Source organism: Polyergus mexicanus, unplaced genomic scaffold, assembly GCF_030449975.1.
Source record: "Polyergus mexicanus isolate NDT 795.1 unplaced genomic scaffold, iyPolMexi1.0 SCAF_3, whole genome shotgun sequence".
Taxonomy (NCBI): Eukaryota; Metazoa; Arthropoda; class Insecta; order Hymenoptera; family Formicidae; genus Polyergus; species Polyergus mexicanus.
The window spans coordinates 8,698,836-8,718,984 of record NW_027223323.1 but is presented as its reverse complement, the minus strand read 5'-3'; the positions used below and the strand labels follow the sequence as shown (position 1 = coordinate 8,718,984).

Sequence of the window (20,149 nt, the reverse complement as noted above, 5' to 3'; positions counted from 1 at the left end):
GGACCGAGATAATTCGTGAGGAGAAATTACTTAACTCTCGGATGATACATAAATTAAGTCGGAATCGTAAAGGGGCCCGTGCCACAGTCGCAGCCAGTTAGCGTGAGGGTGCCCCAGAGGGCAGTACAAACCCCCGCCACAGTTTCCGTGGAGCTCTTTCTGTCCCCCCTCCCCCCTCCCCCCTCCTACCTTCTTGCCGCCCCCGACCTTCCACGTTCCTTCCATCTCGCTCAACCCTTTACGCCGCTATCTAATAGAATTACTCTCTCGGAGCTGAAGTTAACCGGATTGAAATTGCCGTCACATTTTTATCAAATCTTGTTAATTAATGTCTCGCTTGTGCGAAAGTATATATTATTTCTGCTAGCAATAATTTTTACCATCTTTAATGTGTCTAATGATATTTAACACGATTAATTTGTCAATTAAATTTTCATACAGCTTTCAAATTTGACTAATATCTTTTTTCTTTTCGATCGATAATTATTGTTGATAGCCGTTGTCGCAACAAGAGCTTAAAGATATTACTTTTAGAAAGAGCGTTATAAATTTTCGAAAACGTGGATAAGGAATTTTCGAAACGTAAAACATTCCGCGACGCTCCTTATATATATTTATTCCTGTCTAAAATCTCATTTCGACTGAAATATCCGCTTTATACCCGGCGGTACGTGGGTTCGCGGTATGATTTTTCATTAAAGTGTCTCCCGTAGCTGAGATATGGCCGGCACATTGAATGTAGCTGCTCCCAGAAGCGAGAGAGACGGAAGGAGGGGTTCTCGCCGCGCTTATAAAGCGCGCTTTCGCGGGCGGAAAGGAGAGATCGCAGAGGAGAAGGAGCGTTAAGCGAAATGTATGCGCGCGTTTTGCGGAATATCGCGGCGGTGATGTACATCCCGGCCGCAATGCTCCCACGAGTGCGATAAAGATGCCGCCAACGCGGAAGTTACGCGGCAGCGGAGAGAAATACGTCGAGTTTGCTTCATCGACTCGGCATCAACATCCGAGATGCGGAGAGATTAGAGATGCAAGCGTCGAATAAGCCGATTCTAATTAATTAACGCGTGGCTCGATCGAATGTATCGAAAGTCAGAGGATATCGATATCTCGACGACATTCTCAGAGATAAATCAATACGACATCTCTCGCGGAATAATAAATACGGGAACGTATAGTCAGGATGGACAAAGACGCGTTCCTCTTCTCATTACCATCGTTATTGGGGTGTCGGTGTTAGCGCGACGCCATGTCCAATTTCCAATTTTCCCCCGGCGTATAGCCGAAAAATTAGCTTATCGCAAACGATAATCCTCGGCGGCCCCCGGGACAACGCGAGCGTGCGCCCGCGGATTATACGCCGGAGAACATATTTCGTAATCCGCAGAGATATACCGCCGTTCCGTCGTGATCCCTCTCTCCGTCTCCTCCTCCTTCACCCTCGGCCAACCCTATCCGAGGGTGGCTCGCCGTATCGAGAGAGCGACGAATTATTATTACGAAGATACTCATGTATCTCAATGACGCATCGCTTCGCACGGGACTTAAGCTTTAATGGAGTCTCCCGCTCTTTCTTTCTCTTCATCCTTCCCCCTCCCCCTTTCTCCCTTTGTGCTGGTGCGAGTCTTATACCGGCAATATCGGGGCGGTTTTCGTTTCGGGGTTCGAGCGGTTCGATGGAAGATAAATGACACGTGGACGATGGTTCGGGAGTTGTCCGTTCCGATGTTTGCCAACGCAAAATCGAGCAGATCTTGGCGTTTTTTTACGTGCGATGTACTTATATGGATACGATTTCACGACGAAAGATTTCCTCAATAGTTCTTGAGGCCCGTTATTCCCAGGTGATACGAAGCGTAGTTCTATCCTCTTCAATTCTGTTTGCCCAAGATCGTTTTCGATACGCGGGCAGGAAGTGAAACTTATTCAACGTACAAATTTGAAGAGCGAGACTACTCGTCGAGTCGAGATTCTTTTCCGTGAGAAATTAATTTTCAATGTGTCAAAAAAATTTGCGCGACGAAAGATTCTCCGTGAAAATCTGGGATCCTGATAATTTAAAATAATCGAGATACTAAATACTTCTTGATAACTAAATAGACCAGATTTCTCATCTGATATCGATGCGTCAATTCTCGCGGAAGATGCCGACGGTTCGCAATTTTCGTCCGCGTCTCGCATCGACGGACGAAGAGAGCTATAAGCGGATATCGATTATACGCTAACGAGGCGCGCTCTCGCCGGTTCCGCCGGATCGTCCTGATCAAACACATTAGCCCCGACTTCCGGTGGAACGCGGCTGCCAATGGAGCGGCGTCCATTGTCGGTGAACTCGATGACGACCCCCATTGTCGCCTCGCGCGTTTCACGACGTCGCTCGTTTGTCGAGGAAATGGGAAAGTCGAGTGGCTCTCTCGACCCTCCGTTGTATCTGGGTTGCCGCAAAATAGGCACGATCATCCACGAATATTTCCTACGAGAAGAATCGTCCATCGATGACGCGGCATCGACGACGAGTTCATCCGCCACGCTGTATTTGCGTTTTTCATCAGATATTTTTCACTTTTCAAAATTGCATATCCAATTTTCCAGATTAGAAGCCAGCAATTTTGTTTTGCATTTATAGATGAAATTAAGAAAAAAATATAGAATTTTTTATATTAAACTTGTTAGTGGCACAAAGCTTGATTAAATCTGTCAATCTGATGCCAAAGACAATTTCATGGAAGGGAAGATTTTTCTCAGACTTTGATTGTCAACGTTAAGTATGTAATATTTTCGCCGCGTAATTTGAAACACTATACATGGATTACATTTGCGAAGCGTCAAAGATCGCGGATCTATAAATGCCGTTGATAAAAATTGACAAAGCCAGTGAAATTGATGCGATCGATTTTGAAAATTCTCTCACGCGTAGTCACGCTACCACCCTGGAAGTCCATTGATTCGCGTATCATCGTAATTTCACGGTGCGTTACCTACGCGAAATAACTCGGGGGACCGCGTGGCGTTTCTGCCTACGGCTTTAAACAAGCCACGAAATTGGTTTACTTTTCGGCGCGATCCCTCGCCTCCCCCCTCGGGGGTCGCCCTAGAATCACGCCACCCTCGCGAGGCGGCTAAAAAAGCAGCCAGCCTAATTTCCTACACCTCCCTCGAAACCTTATCTCCTCCTTCGCCCCCGTCGCACCCCCGTCTTTCTTCCACAGTCCCGTTGACTTTCGTCCGGGAATTAGCCTTTTAAATTGGCTCACCTATAATCCCGCTAACGTTGAGTGGTCGCAGTTTTCCCGAAATGATAGAATCTCCTTTTCTGCGCAAAGTCACTTTAGTCAAAGGAAATAATTAGCGGACGCAGAAATCACTGGAAAATGTCGTTAACCCTTTAACGGAAAAAAAGTTAACAATTGTCTTCGAGTAAACGAAATAATTTTCGTCGAAGAATGTCATACTATGATCAATATTGTAATAATTTTATGATAACTGTAATTATGCGTGATTATTTTCTGTATTTCAAATTTAAACCAATGCTTTTTATATTTGCAAAATATATTTAGAAATAATCGTAAGATTATATATATATATATATATATAAATATAAATTTTATAAAAATGTATACATCACATTAATAATATATTTTCTCTCTGAAAATTTATAATAAATTAAGCAATATAACTATATAATATACGATGTATGAAGATGGACACTTGAAAGATCTAGCTGAATGAAATGCGTATAAATATCTTGGCGACGGTTACAATACAGCTGAGGGTGAATAGGATGTCGACGAGATTTCCTTGGATTTACTTTTCGCCATTCTTTTTTCCCCGCAATCCCAAAGTCCATGCGATCGCATGGATAACATCCCCGTGGACGTCTTTGATCACAGCGGGCGGCGGCCCCAATTGCGATACCGCGAGGAGTCGGACAATTTGCTAACCTGGCGAAAATATGTTTGGGATTCGTAGTCCCCTTTCTCGGAGAATCCGTTTTACGATTATCGTAAAACAGCAGCGGAACGGATCGTTTTCTACCGCTGTTCTCTTTTAGTACACTTTTCGAAAAGGGGCCCAAAATTTGTTCGAATCGTTTAACTTTGCGAAATGATTGTGGATTATCACAAGTTTGTAATTGGCAGTTCTTTCCGTTGATCGTCAATATTAAAAAAATTTTTTTGTATATCATCATCACAATTTTCTCTATATAATCATCATCACAATTATATTAGAGATACGATATTAAAATAGAAATTATATGCAATTGAATTTCTCAGTATTAAGCAATCGTAATTTAATAAAAAAATTGTTTAAACTTTGTTGCATCTTTTCTATTATTCATTAAACAATTGATCACACAGTGTGAGAAGAAAATATTATTATTAATGATATGTATTTTTAAAACTCTTCCTGCATTTCATTTTCTCACCTAAATAAATAGCAATCGCATGATTCAATATCATCGTTGATTATCGACGGAATCATCATATTTGTAAGGTCTTCTCTTTTATACTTTTACAGTCTAAAATCGAGACATTCCGTCTCGCCGTGAATCGGTTCAACCTCGGAAAATGCGTTTCGAACGCGCGTCGCTCGCACACCGCATCTTTAACGCGTAACCGCTCGTGCATATGGCATCGGGGGCATCGGTACGCGATAACAGCCAAGGATCTCCCCCAACTGCGTTATGGGACCCGTGGGATTTCGGCCGCGGGCTACGCAACCAGAGCTCTCCACGACCCTCCACGATCGTGGGTTTGCGTAGACACACGCGCGTTACGGGCTCGCTTCGAGGTCGAGCTCGCCATTTTTGCTCTTCGCGAACGATTATCCTTCGCGAATACAAGACGAGGGCGAAGTAAAGCCAACAAAATAGGATAAATATAACGAGATGATGCGTGATTTGTTTCTCGCGGCAATATTGAATGAAGAGGCTTGCGCGAATTGCAAAAGGCAGAGGAAAAAAAAGAGAAGCATTTTACGATAAAAATATTTTCAGATAAGTATAACGGAACTATATTAATGTAAAGATTAAAAACACAAAATTTTTCCTTCTAAAGAACCAAGAGTCCACGATGTATCGAGACTTTAAAGATCGTCCAATATTACAGCGCGCTATTATTAAAAACTTTTGCTCGGATGAGATTTGATAGAGCAAGAAAATTATCGATGAAAAAAGAGACGCGATTATCGTTAAGTCTCGACACGCCCCGGGCATGCCGACCGAGAGAATTCAACTTGTGGAAATCCCAACAGATTGCCACGGGGGTTTGTCGAGATGCGGCGGTGGCGGTGGCGGCGGGTCCCTTTTCATGGTGGTTTCCTCATAAATAAAAATAACCATCGCAACCCCCGAGGGATACGTATACGCGATATCGCTTTCGTGTCTCTCTGACGCTCGCAGGAAATCAGTAAGAATCGGCCCGCTATTCTCTTCTTTTTTCTAGATATGCCTCGATAGATTTACTTCCGATATCACAGATATATTTTTGGCATCGATATACTTTATATATCTCTCTTTGATATTATAAATTATTATTTTATTACTTGTGAAAATAATCTCTTACTTCAATCTGTCTGTGTGTTTTTATATGTGATTACAAAATAGCTAAATTATATAAAATAATGTATTATAAGCGCATCTTTAATTATTAACTTGATTTTGAAATTCGTGATAATTAATATAATATAAATATAAAAATGTATTATATCGTATAAAAGTTGAAAAATTCGTCGAGTGAAATTCTGAATCAATTTTCTAAATCTCACCGTGTAAAACGATTCGATAAATACAAGTTGCTCGCAATCCACGAAATGTTGAATTAAATCGGCTCGGCATAACGATCGTTTCGACGCGATATTTCTTTGTTGCTCGAAGACACGTGAAATCCCACGAGCGGTACGTCAGAATCTTAATATTACAGGATCCGCAACACGCGCGGCGATATAGTAACGATCGGCATTAAATTATTCTTGCGCACACACGCGTATATATAATCGGCGACGCGTATAATAGCAGGTATTGAAACGCAAATAGAGCGAATCATCCGGCCGATCCGAGTCCGTGGATCGTTTCTCTCTCGTAAAAGTCTCGCCTCGTTACCGGTTTCCAACCCCAAGGAGAGTTTCCGCCGAGCCGTCAATTACTATCACGCGAGCCTTCGGACGATCGTGCGCGAGAACTCTCGTCGAGTTCTCGCGGATGTCTGAAGACTTGACGCGAAAAAAGAAATCTCTAAATGGCAAGAATAAACAAGAACTGAGAAGAGGATATGCCGAGATATATAAGGAGCAGATGCGCAGATGCAGATGCCAGAGAGATGAAGAGAAGATTTGAAAAATTTGAAGATTGTACGAGTGTTGAGACTTGAAAGAGTTCTCGTACGTATCATACACGAACTTACACATCCGAGATTATTGTATCTGTATTGGACGTAACGGGATTCAGTTCTCATTTCATAGCCCTTGAGCCTGAATTAGCGTCGATATCACAAAGGTGGCGTTTCGCGTGGACCGACGCGCAAAAGGCAGGGCTTAGCACCCCCGTTCCAAGTACCCGCTAAGCTCGTTGGGGTGATTTGCTAAGCCCGCTAACAAATAGAACGATAGATGGCACCGTTCCAATCCCTGGCCACCCCCGTACCGCGATCCCTTCACTCGCTCGGCCGAATTACACGCGGATCACAGCTCCTTGAGCTCCGATTTGACGCACTTCACTGTGCCATTACCGAGATAAATCGTGGTCGTGCCGTATTTGATAAGTCGAGTCCCCGAAAATAATTTCAAAACTAACACCGTCCTCTCTCAAGGTTTTTTCTTCTCGAATAATAAGAGTTTAGATTAGATCGAGAAATCTACTTTTCAAATTTAAATGTTACAAATTGTGAGTTACGATTAATTAAAATATTTACTATTATTTTTCTTAGACATCTCTGATACTAAAATAAATATTCGAGCGAGAGAAAACAAAGTCGGATTTATAAAGCAAAAATGGCATACAATATCAGTCAGAGAAGATATAAAAAAATCGACAGAAAGAACAAAGACGGAAAAAGGAATACGCGAGAGCGCGCGCATATGTGCGAGAGAGAAATGGGGGAAAAAAAAGAGAGAAATTTATTTTACTCCGGGGTAGAATCCCTTAGAGCACGCAGAGAAAAATTACAAAATTCTTTCTTATATATGTAAAGAAATGAGATGTAAAACAAAAATATTGCGATGGTATACGGGCAGACATTATATATTATAAAAATAGATGTAGATAGAAACACCGAGATAGAATAAAGAAAATATTATAATGAAAATGCATATTAAATATACAGACCATGTAAAGAAACGGAATGAAGAGAGAGAAAAAGAGAAAAGGAGAAAAAAATAGGGGGAGCAGAAGGCAGACAATTGAGGTGGCTCGAAAAAAAAAAAAAAAATGTCGCAACGCGTGTTACATGAAAAATCAAGAAGAACCGACAAACGTAGGCCCGCGCGACATCGTTGGGGGAAAGGGGGGAGGGGAGGGTGAGGTAGGAGAACAACAACCGAATTTCCACCCTCGCGACAATCGAGCTCGTATATTCCGATTAGAGGGTGGCATTCACTTATAAGCCATATCATAACACTTGTCCGCGGCGCGTTACGATCCCTCGCAGGGTTACCGCAAAGGGAGAAAGAGCGGCGGGGAGAGGGACGGGGCTGGAGGCCGCGGGGGTGAGATGACAGGATGGTCGCCGGCGGTAGCCCGGGCTTTTCCTCTCCTCCCGGCTCTCTGCCTCTGGGGGACAGATTTACGGCCACCTTGGGTACTGATTCACCGGTCGCCGCCGCCGCCGCCGCCGCCAGGAGGTTGCTCCTGTCCGAATGGACCCGGCGCCACCCCGGGTGCGCGCGGGCGCGAAACAACCCCGAGCGACGCCACATGTTCGTTCGTTTCGAGGGCGGTCTCGCGAGTCGTAATGGCCTGCTCTCGCCGGCGCTGAATTCCGAGCTCGCGATTATTACTTTATGAGCAGCCGAGATTGTATCGCTCGGCGCGCTCGAAATTTTGCGGATACGACCGGAAGCGATTATTCGCGGCTAGACGCCGCGACGCGGTTATCGATGAAGCGTTTTACCGTACCGTCTATATTCGGTATCAGTTTCTATCAGGTACGAACGGTGGCTATTATTCAACGATAATTAATAACGAATGTTATATTAGTTTAATAATTGATATTGACGTAGCAATAATAATTAAGTAATAAACAAGATTTTTTTTTTATTTTTAGATTCTTTCCAAAATACGGTATATCTCTCTCGTTTTCTCCCCTTCGTCTCGACTTTCGTTTTTTCGCTCTCGCGTGTTACTTCCTCCCGTTCGTTCTACCTCGTTTTTTAAAACCAGCGGGCCGCTTTCACGGCGCTCCTTTTATGGCTGAATTTGTAACTTTAAATTGACGGGCTCGCGCGCCCGCGATCCCTCAGTCGCCCTTTAATGCGGCTCGCGCACCGTGAAATTTCGTAGTCTCTTTTTTTATTGTCCTCGCTTTACGACACCCGTTACGCAGACAAAAAAAAAAAAATGATAGAAGCTTCCTCCGATCGCCATTAAGACGATCGTTGTTGAAGCACTGAGGAATTTTCAAAGTATCGAATACCGAAAAGCACAAACCATTAATTACACGTTCATGCTTTCCTCCTTTCGCCTAAAATAATCGCGCGTGTATTCAGATAAATCATCATACTCATTATGCAAAGTCATATATGTTTGTGCGACTTTTATTATGTTGATTTATTTTAATAAGAGCCAAAAGTCATCCTCTTTATATGATAATTTATGCGATACTATATGAATCATGCGACAGAAGAAACTTTCAGTATAATTTTATACAAAGTAGGGTGAATGAGCATTCTCTTCGAAATGTTATAAGACATTACTCAAGATACGTGACAAAGAAGTACCCATTTAAATAATATTTTCGCGATATCAGCTGTTTCTTTCAACAATCTTGTTATAAGAAAAAAGTTAACCGAGTGTTGATTTCAAATACTGATTTAAAGAGAATGAGTAAGAAAGAAAGAGAGAGAGAGAGAGAGAGAGAGAGAGAGAGAGAGAGAGAGAGAGAGAGACGGAAGAATACCTGGCTTATGTTAGCGGATGCCGACTCCGCAACACGACGAATCGCACGCAAAACATAGCATGCCTCCTAAAGACGTTATTTGCGCGGCGCAAATCAGCCCGTTCAATTAAAACTTCTTCGCCCACGGCCGCTGGACCATCTTCCTAACGCACGTAACGTCTTCATTCCACGATTGTTACGCTGACGGATAACGAGCGGCGTGTACGCAACATCATCCCGACAACGTCGGACGTCCTGTCCTGCCTCTCTCTCTCTCTCTCTGATCCCCGCTTCCCGACTCATTCTTCCTCGACCGCGAGCTGAGCGTTATTAAAGAGACTACGTTGAAGAAATCGCGTCCATCCCGCGGCTCTCTCGGCGTTCGTGAAAAGCTGAACCGTGATTACAGCGAGAGATGCGCGGCGGAGACTTTAAAGGACAATTTTCACCGGCAGGATATTAATCTCTCTCTCTCTCTTTCTCACGGTATTGCAAAGTGGATATTAAATGAATATTTTTTAGATGGAGAAATGAAACGTTAAACGAGGGACGCGATTCTACGTAATATGTAACTGCGAATGGATAAAAAATATATTTCTATTGAAAGTTGTTTCTCTCACGGAGTCTGCGTCTAAAGTTTAAATTTCATTGATTTTTATGTAAATAGGAGAGCATTTGAAACCTGATCCCGAACGATGGAGATCGTCCTTAAAACTAGGCATACGATGAGAGCCTCCAGGTGGAAAATGGAGCGAGTGGAAGGAACAACGAGAGAGAAAGAGATGGCGCGTTGCCGTAAAAGCTACCGTAGTGTAGTGTCGAGATGATGCGTATAACGTTTAACATTTAGGCCCTTAGAAGGTTGTGGCTCCCTGTAATTATCGTCGAGGCGCGGCGCCTTGAGGTCTTCATTATATAGCGAGTATCCTTGTTATTTTTCTGTACCGAAGCGTATACGCGCATATACGCAAGAGCGTGCACGTTCGTTTGCGGCGAAAGAACGAGCGGAAAAAAGGGTTCGGGTGAGGCATCGTAAAAAGATGGCGGTGTGTGTGGGAAGGGCTTATTCGCGTTTGCGTCCGCGTAATCGAGAATTTTGCACCGGAACAAGAGTAAAATACGAGACAGTGACGAGAGACCCTTTGAGCATACTCGATCAACCGCGAAATGATTTTACTCTTGTTCCTCGTCCTGTTTAATATCTTGCAATTTTTGAGATATTTGGAAAATTAAATTTAAGATTACACTGTATATATTTTTTTTTTGCATTGTTTCTTCATCTATTTTACGTGCAGAGAATTATCGAGAATTAATTAACAAGTTTGAGAGATTTTACGAGTAAATTAGTTGTTTACGAGAAAATAAATTGTCGCGGAGACATCGACCATCTCGCGTCGCGCGAAAACGCTTAAATAGCACAATAAAATCTACAACGCACTGTGTAAAGCGCCGGGGAAGAGAGAAGAGAAGAGCGAGGAGAAAAATACGGAGAAAAAGAATAGAATGAGAGCTGCAACGCGATTTCTCGCCGCCGTTTATTTTAATTTTGTATCCGTCTCGGCTATTCCTTTGTTCTGTCCGAATATGCCGCTCTCATTCCTCTCTTCGTCTTTTTATCCGCCAATCATTGTGCTCGAACTGCGCTACAATTCGTTATATTATGGAAATGAGAATTCTAGTAATATTAACGCATTTGTTTCTTCTCCTTAAAGTGTTTTAGATTGTGTTTTATCTAGAATAAGAGCCATTTAAAAAAACCGGAAAATTTTTTTACGTTTGTCTCAAACATTTCTCTTATATTAATCGTCGCTATTTAGTTAATAATAAACATCTCTTTTAAATTATTATAAATTAATTACCTTAAATTTCACACAAGCTATTGCTTTTTTATGTCAAGAAACGTATCTTGCATACATTAAATAAAGACGACGCATCCAGACAAAAGTCAACAATATTCACCGATTCGCGATGCAAATCATGGTCAATTAATTCGCGAAAGCACGGTATTCGATGGTAATATCAATTCGAGCACGCGCGTCACTCATTCGGGATTTGCGGGTGCAAGTGTCTCGTCGAGATGAACATAAAGTCGATTCCCGGTCGGTCGAGATGAAAGCGTCGCGTTCCAGGGCGTCCGACACCTTGTTAAACGAGTCTCGGGGCACGGCGCCCCTCGGAGAAAACGACTATTTGTTAGGAATTGTTCCTCCGATTTGTTCCTCCATCACGAGTCTCTCCTCCCAATGGTGGTGATACCCTATGGTGATCATCCCGCGGATCTTCCTTAACGGAATCGATCGAATCGGTCGTAGATTGATCAGCCCGGAGCACATTACGATACTTATAAATATATTTCATCTGTATAGGGCTGCTATATCTCTCGTTACTTTAATGTAAATATTTATTTTATAAATATTAAAATCTTATTTTGTATAGATATTAAATCTTACTTGCTCATTATTTATTCAATTTATTTATATTTATTTATAATATATAGAATCTTATCGATTTCTATTTTTTATTTTATAAATTGAACAAAATTTCGTGTATTTTTTTATCGTCTGTTTCACAAAAAAACATCATGTGAATTGATTTATTTCCATACAGATTATACGAGAATATCTTCTTATTAAAAGTTTAATTAAGTTTAATTGGATTGTTTCTCGAAAAAGTTTTACTCTTTTAATAATTGCGGCCCGTAAACTATTTTACAGAAACGTTTCTATTTATCGTGCGGTTGCATAATACGTTCGATTATTAATTCGATAAAATCGATAGAAAATATCAATTTAAATTTAATCAAAAGTCCAAATAAAATCAAGGCCGAAGATGGAGCAAATTCGAGGATTTCGAGGCCGCCCCATCACAGCATCCGAAAGATGTTTTCGCGGCGCGAGAGGAATCCGAACGCTTTCGGTGTTGCCATGGCAATTAATTACCTTCATCCCCTAGTCTGTAGGTGTGATTATAACGGGTGTGGCAATCGAAAGTTACCGGGAATCGATCTACGTTGAGAAACGCGCCATAAATACGGTAATTACGTCGAGATTATCGTTTGATGCAAATTATCTCTTTTCGCGTGGCGATGTTTTTCACACGTATCTAAATTTATCACCAACATAAATTCTATTTTCATGGAATGTATGGCTTTATCCTATTCTTTTGTATTGTATCTCTCGTTTTATATCTCTAAATATATAATTTACAGCTTTGTATTTGAACTTTTATATACTATATATTGTTACTTTATAATTATCGTATACAATTCATAAAAATGTATGACAAAAGTTTTTAAATATTTCATCTCCTTTAATATAATTCTTTAAAATCTATTATTTCCAAAGAAGAAAATATAAGCATGGTAATATTAAATATGATTTTGCAATCTGCAAATTGACTAACGCAATACATTCTAACAAACTTTCTAATAAAATTGTAGAAATCACGGAATAAGAAGAGATTATTTGAACAAAATATCGACAAATAAAACAGCAAAAGGACTATCGAAGGGTAGAACTATATCCTTGGTCGACGACGATGGCTCTGGCAAACCGAAAATTAGGCGACAGGGAAAAGGGACAGGAGTGAAAATGGTAAGAGGAATAGCGGGCATCCTAGCTAGCCACTTGTTATCAGTTACACTATTATCCGTACAAACGTATTCTTCTTGCATCTTTGAATGCAAGATGATAAAGTAGATAAAAATAGTAAAAGAAATTTGAAAACGAAATGTAGTAGGCAATATATAAAAATTTTTGATACAAAATGTAATACGTATAATTTAAAAATATGATTAAGTAAAATAAATCGACATAAATGACCAGTTCTTTGCTCACTTTTACATGTTTAAAAATTATCGATGTTTTTAATTTTTCCGAATTTTAGCGTTTTCGAAATGCGTATGTCAAAGAATTATTATATAGGAGGGCTTCCAATCTCTCTTATTAAATCTTTTTCCAATGCCCGTTTCCGTACATATTTATTCATTGTAATCATCCGTTTGAAAAGTCTATTTGTTAATAGTTAACGTGTGACGATGCGCTAAAGTATCGGGGAGAATTCCGTTTGACTCGCGGTAATATGTATCTGCGTCTCTGTCGGCGCGATCGGCAATCAGCGCGGTCGTTCACATAGTTACGACGCGGCGTAAAATCATAATCCAATTTGTCCGAGGAGAGGCCGCGATGGATGCGGGGTAGGTCAATGAAGTCGTCGCACCTCCAACCGGACCGAACGTTTAATCATCATAAATTTCGCGAGAAACCGCAAACCGGCTTTCCCCCGCGGTGCGAGAGCGAACGCGAGTCACACTTGCGAGGATCTCGAGACTCTCGCGAGGACCTTTAGATATTAAGATCCGAAAGTTACAATCGAATAAACGGAGCTCTTACAAATTATGTATTAAATGTATTTTTTTTTTCCCCTCGCAATGATTGATCCGCATCGAAAAATTTTGGATGTGTATTTCTTTCCGTGTATATATATATATGTTATATGTTTCGGATTTAATTTCATGAAATTAATTTTTTATATCAATCCTCCCCTTGTAGCCTCTTTTCTATAGCGTAACCTTTATCGAGATACCAGTAAATTAAATGTTTTGTCGAAGAGCGAAAAGATATTGTTATGTTAAAAGTAGTCTTCTCATAATTTTTGTATTCATCTTGAAATCAAATCTAGAAGAGCAACGGAAAGAAATATCCAAATTTTTGTTGCGGATCAATCGTTGCGATAAAATAATTAGTTTGCTGAAAATAAAATATTATATTTTGGATAAGCGTGAAAAATTTTCTTTTTTCTCCATTCACTTATTTCTCGTTCCACGATACATTTTCATGCATCTTATCACGTGCTGGATCCGATTTTATCTAACGTGCGTATCAGTTATTTGTCTATTGCAAGAGCTCGTTGACTTTATCGGAACGCATTCTCCGAAACGTTTCGCCATCGCGTATTGTTGCGCAGTGTCATAAATTTTGCGACGAATTATTCGCGGCACTGACGGCGCGATTTGCGACGAGACGATTTCTCGAAAGCGTTGCTCGCTGACGAGGGATCGGAGAGAGAATCGGGGCAACCCGGTATCAATCTAAATTACAAATTCCATCGAACAATGACGCGAGGAGGAAGGATCTTCGACCCGTTTAACGCGAGTGGCCGACAGGGAGATTGCGCTTACTTGGCCGAGTGCCAAGCGTACACATTAACTTAATTTATTTGCCCTTTATTCGGTCATCAGTCGCGCCGCCCAGACGTTGACCATCTTTGCGAATTATTCGCGAAAGAGGAATTATCAACGGGAGAGTGACAAATTGTACGCAGGATACAATTTAAAGCTGTCGAAATTATTGATTGAACTGTTTCTAGAAACTTAATACTTGACTTGATAACTTGTGTAAGATAATTGAAACTTTCTTCTTTCGCTTTTGTATCCAACATGAGTATATTGTTTTTATTTCATTATTTTTATTTAGCAAGATTATTTAATTCATGTTTCAATGTTACAATATTAACATCTAATCTTCCGCTTATTCCTATTTATTTTTGACTCGATTAACTTTTGGCAATTTAAAACAATAATATTTAATTAAAAGATTTTTCACACTCACCGGTACGATGCGCAGCAGCGGAGTTGTTGTTCTTGATCTGTAAAATAAAGATATATCCAAATTATTAGAAAAATCAGTATTTAAAATATTAATATTTTAAAGAACAATTATTATACATAGATTAAATTTTTTATCTGTTTCCTAAACTTTATAATATTTATTTTCTAAAGTAATAATTAATTAAAAAATTACGTATAATTCTCGAAAAATGAATTTTTTTTTAATTTTAAGTTTTACGAAATATGATAAATAAAAATTTTATTCTAATATAAAAATAATTTAATTAATAAATTTTAAATTTTAAACAATATTAAATTATATATATATATATATATATATATATATAAATATCAATTATTTGACATTAGATATTTTTTAAATATTTTATACAAAATAAAAAGAATTCATAAAACATTTTATGTATAATACATTACAATACAATAAATTAATTAAATTGTTATTAAATTAATTAAATAATAAATAAAATATTTACCTCATAGTTGCTCCGCCGATACCCGATTCCCTCCTTGCATCTCCTCCTCCTCCTCCTCCTCCTCTCATATTCATCCATTGTCTTTTCACTATGGTTTTTGCGAAAATACGGCACTCGCAAAAATACTGTTAATTACAATTAATTATGCGCGCACTAATCGATCGATCGCGCGATACTTTACGGCACTCCCGGCGTTAATCACATGCGACACGCGCATCATATTTCGACAAGAAATTATTCACTCGACATTTAAAAATCGCGCGATGCCACTCGTTGCGAGTATTATCTCTGTTATTGAATAATATAGGTTCGAATTTCAGAGTGCAAGTTTACTATGGCGTTATAATATAAGCGAATAAATATAAGAGTGTCAAAATTAAAGACAAATATCTGCAGAATAAAATATCCTAAAATACGTTACCTCGCACGAGACATTTCGATCAAATATAGCATATAAAATACGTTTCAACATATTATCAATGATGTATAATATCGAAATTTTACGGAGACAATTGTTAAAGTATGTAATTAATTACCACTGTATGTATAAATTAAAAACGTTACAAAGATGACCGAATTTAATGACCGAAAAGTTTCCAAATAATAATTTCGCTTTGATATCGCGCGACATTACATAAATTAGGTTAATAACATAGTTAAGATGTATCGTGTTCGAAAGTATATCGATATTTATTATACCCACGATGTATTTCCTTTCTTTCTTTTTAATGACTACACGTATCAAAGTACGTATGTTTCTATCGGCGGGCGGCAACGAACTACCAATATATTTCCAACATACCTATAAATCACGAAATAAATATATTAGTAAATAACGGAAAAATTTCAAAACAAACATTTTTATAACGTTTTCATATTTTTGTCTTGGAGGATAATAATACACTACCTGCGTGCGGGTCTCGATATGTATACATACGTAAACATACGGAACACGCTATTGTTTACATTTCACGGCTCGCCCGGCCGGTCCTTGACATTCCATAGCGAGACTCGGCAGTCGGCGGTCGACGCTCGAGCTGAATTATACAATATTGAATTATTAACAAGAGACATACTACGCCATTATTCCCATGTCTATACATGGGAATAATTCTCTTCGCGCGATTCTTTTACATGTTGCGATCGACGACTAATTTCTCGCGAGTTATTCATTCGACATATAAATCGCGAAAGAATAATAAATGATAATTATAAATTATTATTTTAATCCCATATCTTTATGATGAATCGTATATATCTCGTGCCACGTTCTATATCTTTCGCCAATTTACATATAATTCTTCCGAAATTACCGCAGTTATAACCTACAATTGGTCGATCACTTTTTTCTGTTGAGAAAGCGCGATAATATTATACGAATCGCAAGAGCTCGAGAGATTAAAGTAAAGCGAAAGAAATACATGGATGGTTTATTAAAAATTGATACGAAATTCAAAAAATACCTTTGTCTTATAGAGCGTCAAATATTTCTCGCGAGCGGCAACGCACCTTGACCTTTCGCCTATCCCGGATTATTTGGCTCTAATTCTTTTTACGACGTGTAGTGCGCTTGTCGCTCACGTGAGGTCGCTTTGTTGTCATTCGCGCGACGGGATATGGCGGTGTGTATATACGTACGTGCCGCCGTACTTGTTCGGTGTTATTGAAGGACGAAGACGAAGAAGTGCGAGAGAACTCACATCAGTGGCACGAGTGATCGTAATTAATATCGAAACGTGATCGCCCGGAGATACCGAAAGTCGTCTATTATATATTTTTCGTGATCAGTACGAGTAATCTGCCACCGATCGTTTATTGCGAAGCGAGTTAAGATCGAGTTAGGCCGATATTACATTTGTCGTACGACCAACTTTTCAAGCGCATTGATTAGCTAATTTCTAGGGACTCGAGAAAGTTTCTATTTTGCGGCCAATCAATATGCTTAAAAAGTTGGTCGTACGACAAATGTAATATCGGCCTTAGGTTGGATTACTTGGTCGACCCGCGCGACCAAGTAATTCCCGCCAATATGCAGCCCGTATCCTAGCAACGGTTGTTTAACATGAAGTGTGCATAGAGACCGTTAACGGTTCATTTCGCGGGCTTTCTACGTCGCGGATAGGAATCCGAGCGGACGAGAAGCACGAAGATCATCGTACGACGTAGTTTTCGCGCGTAAATTCCGCTCGCGACATGATGAAACGCGCGATTCCGGGAACCGTTGCCGTGAAAAGTGTCGAGTGATAGCCGTGTTCTATCGATTAATGCGCACGCGATCCTAATCAACCGTATCTTCGAGTGTGCGAGTGCCAGTGCCATGAGAGAGAGAGAGAGAGAGAGAGCAGCGAATATGTTCCGATATACATAGTTATTAGTGAAAGTCTGTAGTTTCCGTATATTGTACGTATATTATAGATTTTCTGTGACTGACAGTGTGTATATCGGAATGTCAAGATAAACACGAGAGGTGGAGCAGGCCCGGGGTGGCGTCAAGTAACAGAGGGGGCGACTGTAAGGTGAACACAATATATGTATAACATATATTTATTGCTCCTTATCTTTGTATAATTTCTGATAGCCCGTTTATCTCTGCAATAATGATTTTTATTACTTAATTTTTATTTAATAAAATAATAAGCTATTTAATAAAATAATTACAATAATTTATATATATATATGTATCTTGTTTAAATCTTATAATTATTTAGATTATTAGAATTTTTATTTTCTTTATTATATTTTATACGAGTTTTTACATTTCTCAAAGATTCTCTCTTCTTTTGTGAAAAGTGAACGTAATTTTTTTATTAAATATTTATTTAAAATACAAGAAAATTTAATTACACATTTACTTTCGGAAATAGTAATTTTCTTGAACAATGGCTTTTATTTAATCTAGATATATTTATATTTTACAGATCAATGATGTATATTACAATCCGCTGTTACGCATCGTATCGGTGAGTCAGAAATCTCACAATTAATATGTTTATATAAATATAAACATATATTATAAAATGTATATATAAATCGTCGATAAATAATTTAAAGGAAGAATATTATAAAAATTATTATTTTGGAATTTTTCTGTTCATTAACAATACATATATTTATTTCACGATTTATGTGTTGGAAATGCATCACGCGTATAATAAATAAATAACGATTATATATTTTCGGACACGATATGTCTTAACTAGTTATTAATCTAATTCATGTAACATCGCGCGATATTAAAGTGAAATTATTATTATTTTGAAATTTTTCGATTATTAAAGAAATTTAATTATGTGTATAAAATGAATCGACTTCGAATCCAACAGCATTGTAACACCTTTAATTCATGAATACAATGGTAGTTAATTAGATACTTTAACAATTATCCCCGTAAAATTTTCATATCAAACACCATTGGTAATATGTTGAAACGTATTTTATATTTAATTGAAATGTCTCGTGCGAGACAAGATATTTTAGAATATTGCATTTTAGAATATTGCAGACATTTGTCTTTAATTTTGACACTCTTACCATATATTTATTCGCTTATATTATAACGCCATAGTAAACTTGCTCTGAAATTCGAGCCTATATTATTCAATAGAAGAAATAATACTCACAGTCGAGTGACAATCTTGTCGAATGTCGAATACGTAATTGCTCATTGAAATATAATAAGATGCGCGTCTCGCGTGTAATTAAACCGGGAGTGTCGCAAAGTATCGCGCGATTGGCCGATCAGTGCGTGAGTAATTAATCGTAATTAACAGTATTTTCGCGAATATCGCAATTTCACGCGAGTCATGAAGAAAGAACAATGGATGAACACGAGAGGAGGAGGAGGCCCAGGGAGGCATCGGGCATCGACGGAACAACTGTGAGGTAAATAATTTATTTATTATTTAATTAATTTAATAATAATTAATCGATTTAATATATTTATAACACATATTATACATAAAGTATTTTAACAGAAATTTTTTTATTTTGTATAAAATATTTAAAAAATATCTGAAGTCTTGAAATATAATTGATATTTTCATATAAGTATATATAAAAAATTTTATATTTAAAATTTATAATTAATTAAATTATTTTTATATTAAAATTAAACTTTTATTTATCATATTTGATAAAAGTTTGAAAAAAATTTTTTTGTAAGGATTGTACGTAATTTTTTAATTACACATTTGTTTAGAGAACAAATGAAAAATTTAGTTTACGCATATTAGTTACTTTCAGAAACATTAATTTTTGAAACTGATTTTATAATTTAAATATTTTTTTATGTTGCAGATCCACGATGTATACTACAATCCGCTGTTGCGCAATCGTACGGGTGAGTCAGAAATCTCAATTAATGTCAATATTACTTAATTGAACACAGCTAAGAGGAAGAACATTAGAAAAAAAAGTTTAATGTCATTATTTTTTTTTAAATAATTTTTTTGGATAAGAATAAAAAATACATGCTAAGCATAAAAGTAATTAAAATTCTTGCAAAACAAAAATGAATTGTCAAAATTTAGAATCGAGAGATGCTTTGAATATTCCAAAATATTCGTGTATAAGTTTAAATATTCACATTTTCATATATTTAAAAAGTTTTGACAATTTTCTTCGCGTTCTGTGTTAGAAATACAAAAATACCGTGGGTACCCTTTAAGGATTTCTTGGACTATAGAAAAAAATATAAAGCGCAAGTTTGGCCATATAATTCTCGAAAATATAGAGTCGATGGGGCAATAAGTTCCACGCGGGACAAAGTTTGGGGTAACCGCGATAGACCGCCCCTAAGTACGTACGGGGTGCCTTCGAGTTCGTATTAAGTTTTCGGGGGATGTAAAGCACGATCGTAACAAGGGGTGGCTTTCCTATGATTTCGGGACGAGACCGCTAACACATAGGGACCAGCGAGACGCGTTTGTGAAACAGGGTGGATTTCAACCGTTATTGCGCCC

At 38.4% G+C, this 20,149-nt stretch overlaps 1 protein-coding gene and 1 long non-coding RNA gene across 4 annotated transcripts in view; one reads left to right on the top strand and one right to left on the bottom strand.

Annotated features, from left to right (window-relative positions):
• Nucleotides 1-16,738, bottom strand: part of Myo10a (Myosin 10A) — a 75,018-nt gene extending 58,280 nt beyond the window's left edge. For 2 of the 3 annotated variants that reach the window (XM_070292872.1, XM_070292876.1), the window contains exons 1-4: nucleotides 16,652-16,738; nucleotides 16,096-16,225; nucleotides 15,189-15,476; nucleotides 14,696-14,732 (exon numbers count right to left, since the gene is read on the bottom strand). The gene's annotated coding sequence lies outside the window, so the exon portion shown is untranslated. Of the gene's footprint in view, nucleotides 1-14,695; nucleotides 14,733-15,188; nucleotides 15,495-16,095; nucleotides 16,226-16,651 lie in introns of those variants that run through there. The other variant, XM_070292875.1, reaches the window with a different exon arrangement.
• A 63-nt stretch (nucleotides 16,739-16,801) lies between these two features.
• LOC138931784 (uncharacterized) lies at nucleotides 16,802-19,525 on the top strand. Its single transcript, XR_011446678.1, has 5 exons — nucleotides 16,802-17,025; nucleotides 17,172-17,704; nucleotides 18,107-18,148; nucleotides 18,754-19,070; nucleotides 19,485-19,525. It is a non-coding gene; the product is annotated as an uncharacterized lncRNA (long non-coding RNA).
• Nucleotides 19,526-20,149: the final 624 nt, after the last annotated feature.